The 5811-nt window shown below is 46.7% G+C and overlaps 1 pseudogene; it reads left to right on the top strand.

Moving 5' to 3' along the window:
• Nucleotides 1-3424: 3424 nt before the first annotated feature.
• On the top strand, nt 3425-5400 carry LOC131586628 (SHC SH2 domain-binding protein 1-like; annotated as a pseudogene).
• The last annotated feature ends 411 nt before the right edge of the window (nt 5401-5811 follow it).

Genomic DNA, 5811 nt, shown 5'->3' with positions numbered 1-5811 from the left:
TGGCACTCAAGTATCCAAAATGTACGTTTAAAAAATCCCAATTAAGAAGTAGGTATGTTCTTCTGATTATTAAAAATCATTTCTAAGTCATTGCTTTTGTAACAACAAAACAATCTTGTCCCTCACAAACATAAACCTGAACCATCATAAAGAGCTACCTTAAAATAAAACCCCAAACAACATTCAGCACTTTAAAATCCATCTTTAGTGATTGCTGGTGCAACATTTGGAGACTTCTGCTGTTTGGTCCAGTGCATGGCGCTTTGTCACTTGAGATTCCTATAGTCATTAACTTGGTATCATCTGGGTTTTGTTCCTCCCTGCCAACGTCTACTACAACACAATTCTCACCTGCCATGGAGAACACCTTCTCTGAATTGGCTTGTAACTGTAGATCTTGCTGAAAACACTGCTCTTTACTTTTGTCACATCCTCCTGGCTGAAGAGCATAAACAAATACTGTAATTAGAGCACTCTTTCTTTCAGCACCTTTCCGCTGTAAGGGAAAACTCACTGACTTCAACAGTGAGGGCCTGTGAGGGGTCTTTTAACCCCAACAAACCACCTTAGCCAGGCAAGCTAAGAGAGCTGGTGGACTGCTGCAAGGTTACCAGCTTTCCTGTGTCCTGTTTTCACTCCATTTGCTGCAATCAAAACATACTAATACCTCTTTTTAGCAATTTATTATTGGTTGCATAAAGCTTGGGTAAAAACAGCAGCAATGATTTTAGCTCACGAAGTATCTTAGTCTGTGTCTGTGTCTGTGCAAGTTCTTACAAAGAACTCACTTCTTGGCTCATGTCATTCCTAATACCCATGCCCTCCTAGTAGATAGATCAGATACCCACAGCCATAAAACTTAAGGCCTGAGGCTGGTGGCCTGAGGCAGACAGATTTCTTCCTAATGCTTTGCCATTGTTGTGCTGACAGCCACACACCCTCCCATCACCTGCCTACTACCACTGTTCAGTTTTTCAAACACCCAGCTGAGCCAACACTGCCATATTCAGACACGTATTAGCTGGTTCGTGGATTAGCTGGGGTGATGAGTGCTCTGACTCTGCTATTCTCATTTTGTAAGCCACTAACATTTCATGCCAGCATCATTATTATCCAGCATCAAGCTACAGTTAGCCCACAAATGTTCACCGCTTACTACAAACCTTTTGGTTTGTTTTACAGGCACCACTTGCCCACTGCCCTTGTTTAAAAATAGGAGTATAGGTAGGAGTAACTTCGAGGCTCAGAGCAGCGAAGGAGAAGCTTACCCTCACTGAAGGCTGAGCAGAACTTCCAGCCACCTCTGGTGATCCACGCATTAAGGCACTGCAACAACACAAAAACACTTTCTCTTGCATTCAGCCCACTGTGACTGCAGACTGCACGCAGTGAAGTTGTATCCTGTACCTGGCTTATAGGGCCCAGCTGAGCTGCTACTACAGCCTTGTTTCTTGACTAAGCCAAATTTAATTACTTGTTAGCTGGTTTTCCATCTGCCTCTGGATTTTTTAGGCGAGCTCTCCTGCAGGAATGTGCTTGTCTGCAGAAGCATTCAGGACTGATTCATAATGCTGCCTATCTCAGAAGTAATCAAAACTTGCCAGGTTGGGCTTAAAGGAAACTATGTATACTAGGAGTGGGCCTCCTGCCCTATTCTAGAGCCAAATTAAAAACACAAAAGTATCTTAAATGCTTTAATCAAACAGTAATTATGAGAGAAACAATACAGACTCAGAACAAGCCTACGTTGTCTTTAGCAGGCAGAGGCAAGCAAGCTCTGTACTCGTTCTGAACCAGTGGGATCACCGCCAAAAAACTCTTCCAAACCACAGGCAGTTGTACTGGTAATGCAGAGAGCTTGAGCTAACACACCTTGTCTCTCCAAAGGAGTCACTAGCCAGAGCACAGAACTGCACTGCTGACAGCTCACAGCTTCCAGTTCAGGGCTGAGTCATGTCTGGGTTTGTTTGGTTTGGGGTTTTTTGTCTTTTAAAAGGGTAGTTTCAGCTCTGTTTCTGGACACTGCGTTTCTGTTAATTTCTGCGGTTTTATAAACATTATCCAGCTCTAAACAGCCTTCCCGCCACAGCCAATGTGTGAAAGTCTGGCCAGCTCAGCAGGGGCTGAGCAGCTTTGAGAAAGGAGCGGCAAAGCTCCCGACGCATCAAGCACAGCCCAGCACAGGCTTGCTCCAGACGGAAAGGAAGGGGGCTGGGCGGGAGGGAGAAGTGGCTGCTTTCCAAGGCCCATGGCAGGCAGGTCACACCAGCCGGTACCAGCCACCGCCGGAGGAGGAGGCAGGCAGGGCTGCCGGCAGAGCAGGCGGGCTGTGGGATGGGGAGAGCCGGAGCTGGCTGGCGGCACAGCTCCCGCAGCCGCGGATGCTCCGCTCGGGGAGGCGGCACGGCTGGAGCACACGCAGCTCTCAGGGATTGAAGCCAAGCCCGTCCTTCCACCGAGCACGAGGCATCCCCTTCCCAGCCAAGGCTCCGCTCGACCCGGCCCTGCTGCTCTGAGGCTGGGGCTGCAGCTCAAAGCACTCCATGTGCTAAGGATGGATCTACACCTCCGACCTGCTTGGAAAGGTCGAGGCAATGCCTACTCCTGTTAAACCAGCCCTTGTGCCTCTTGTTTCAGACAAAGAGAGCATCTCATTCATATTTCATACAGGCTGCCAGTGATTTTAAATCCCTTCAGAAGTTCCACTCGCTCTGGAGATCTTGCTGCGTGTCAGTGGTGACCCGGCTTCCCAGGAGAGACATGCTGAGCTGATTTGCACCATTTTCACTGTCACCCACGTTATTCATTTCCTCAGCAGGCAGGCTGCTCTGCAGTGTCTTACTAGGTGCAATGCTTCCCAATTGTCTAGAAGCTCTGGGTATATGCTCTGAATTACCTTTTGATTTAAAGGTCTCCTGACAATCCTGACCAGTGATTCCCTTACTTTTTTTCCTTTTCTTTGTATGCAGTTACTTTCTTCATTTCCATTTCCCCTGTCAGGTTGTTTTGCAGATATCTCTTTCCAGCTCTCTAGTAAATACTTAAGGCTGCATTGTTTTGCAAAGACCCGTCCAGATTTTTCCATTTTGACTTTTGGAGTCTTGTTTCTCACACATGAGAGATGTGAGAGTTGCTTTTGGCTGAGAATAACAAAATGAGGAGACATCACTAGTTTCTCAGATTTTTAACGAAGATGGAGAATCTTTCACAATTTTTCTTTCACTGGTTTAGTCAGAAACATAGATTATGTAGTTCTTAAGCTATAAAACATCCTCCAGTTTCACTGAAAAGGTTATTGGGGGGAAAAAAACCTATAAAAATGTTGTGATCCTCTCACTGTAGTGACTGAGAAAAAAAAAGAAAAAAGGATAAGGAGAGGGGACTTAAGTACTTTATATAGATTATGCTATCACTAGAAAGAGCAATGCAAATGAACTCTCTGAGCCGTGATCCTTCAGGGAACAGCCCCCACACTGCCTCGAAAGGGGCCTCCACGGAGGCTCAAAGGTTCTTGGAGGATTTGTTGTGGGAATACCTATTTGAATTCCTGCTGAGCTGGGGCTGCCGGGGGCCGTGGGAGGAGGGTCAGGCCCTGCTGCCGCCAGCTGTGGGAGGCGGTGGCCTGCGGGAGCAGCAGAGGCGGCAGAGCCTAGATCTGCTCCAGGAATATGCTGAGTGTCTGGAGTGACGGCTCCTGGAGTGACTAAGGCATCATCATGACAAACCAGGCACTGCTTTAGGAGAGACTGTGCCCAACGGGAATGTACTTTTTCCAGATATTTTTCACACTGATCATCTTTTGTTTCACGAGTAATTTAGAGATTACCAGGATTATATCTTGGCTGACTGTGTGTTGGGGATTTTACTGTTTACTTATAAAATATTAGAAATAAACTGTCTAGGGATAAGTTTAATTGTAACGTGCTGACACGTTTAGCACGAGTGGGTCCTGCTGAAAGCTTGGTGTCAGGGAACTTTAAATGAACTTTGTTAGCAGGGACAGCTAAGCAGAGGAGTAAACAAAGAAAGACTGGGTGTCTTCAGATAAGAGTTGAGATCCTGAAGTGCCCCAGGATGGAAGAAGCAATTAACGACCTGCCCACGTGGACATGAAGAAAGAACTCCATGAGGTATTAGAAGACTGCAGACCATAAACCACCAATGGCACAGGAAGATCAGGTGCACAGACTGTGAGGATATAAAAGCACAGATTTCTTTGGGATCCCTCTCCAGAGGCACCATCTCGAGCTTAAAGAAACTGACTCTGGCTCAGGATCTAAGGTCCAAAGTGTTCCTTTGTACAGCAAAACTTCAGAGGTGACACAATTCACAGCTGAGTACCTGGAAAAAGTCTTTGCATCACATAGATGGCAGGAAATTTGGTGCACAGATGTGTTCGAAGTTCTTGTTGGGGTAGCTGATATGGAGTACTCGGCTCTGAAAGCAGTTGTGCAACTCAGCTTTTGTTGTGTGAGTCACGGGACAGCTGGAACCCTTGAAGCTTAAAGGATACCAGATACCAATGTGGGAGCTGTGGGTTGTGTGTGGTGAGTCAGGAGAGTTTGACCAGACAGCACAAGCTGTAGAGCATGTCAGGCTCTTCTACCAGTGTGTCTGGAGGACTCGGACATGGAGAAAGAGGAGGATGACTGGGATTACTTTGTGTGATGTGTTGAGCCTTGATTGAGGTTGCATTCTGACATCTGAGAACATGGTGTGATTCTGGGCTTGTTGCTGATTGTGGTAAAGACCGAGAAATACAGTTTCACTGTAATCCACTGACAGCTGTAAATGCCTGTTATGAAGCAGACACAGTCATCATGTCTCCTGGTCACTGTGTTCTAGGGGGCCTGCTCTGCAGTGCTGATTCAGTGGAACTCAAAGGCTATGGCTTTTATATTGTGGTAAAATAAAAAAAAAAGGAGACATCTTTCTTGATTGTACATAATCCAATATAAGATCTACAGTTTGAAGCGAATGCGACATGAAGTTGTGAAGGAGGTTTTAAACATCCATCATGGGAAAAACACCCTGGAGAATTGTGTGTTACACTATGGAACCAGAGGCATAACAGTGCAGACATCAGCGAAGCTGTTAATGAAAAACTCAGATCTGTGTGATGCCAAGGGTGCTGGTGTGGGAATATATCCAGGTAATGCATAAACTCTGTTGAGCAATGGTATGTACTGCTGCAAGGAGAGAATTCTTATAGATGCCTTCTTAGATGAGTATTATGACATTCCAAAGGTAATTATGATCAATAATGGGATCCATAGTAATAAAGGATATGATGTGGTCCTGGTCAGATCAATGATGGTCTCTGAGTCAGAACAAAAGGGAACACGCAGCCCACCCAGTCGGGGGATGGCCAGCCTGTGTAGAAGCTTCAGGCATGAATAATTACCTGAATGCACAGCTTCATGAGAGACCTGACATTTCTGAGCAAACTGAAGGTAACTTCGAAATTGCAAATGAACTCGGGGCTATTTCTACAAAGAAGACTAGATGAAGGGACAAAAGATGACTGAGTGAACTGTCTTGTCCAAAAAGCAGATTTTGTTTTGCTATGGAAACGTTATTTCCTCCTGCTTTACTGTATGACGCTACAGCTCTGCTGCTTCCCATCCTTTCCTACAGAGCCTTAGCCGCAATAGGCATCAGCCTCGCCGATCCTCCAGCTCCTGCTGCCCATCCCACCCTTTCTCCATTTCCTTCCCCTCCCCGTCCCGCCGCGCCCCGGGGGCGGGAGGCAGCAGCTGCCGCCTGTGCGGCTCTCCGGCGGCCCGGGCCAGCCGCCCCTCCTTCCCCCGG

This window comes from Poecile atricapillus, chromosome 1 (genome assembly GCF_030490865.1).
Source record: "Poecile atricapillus isolate bPoeAtr1 chromosome 1, bPoeAtr1.hap1, whole genome shotgun sequence".
NCBI lineage: Eukaryota > Metazoa > Chordata > Aves > Passeriformes > Paridae > Poecile > Poecile atricapillus.
The sequence above is the reverse complement of the archived record's forward strand: the minus strand, read 5'-3'. Positions and strand labels throughout refer to the sequence as shown.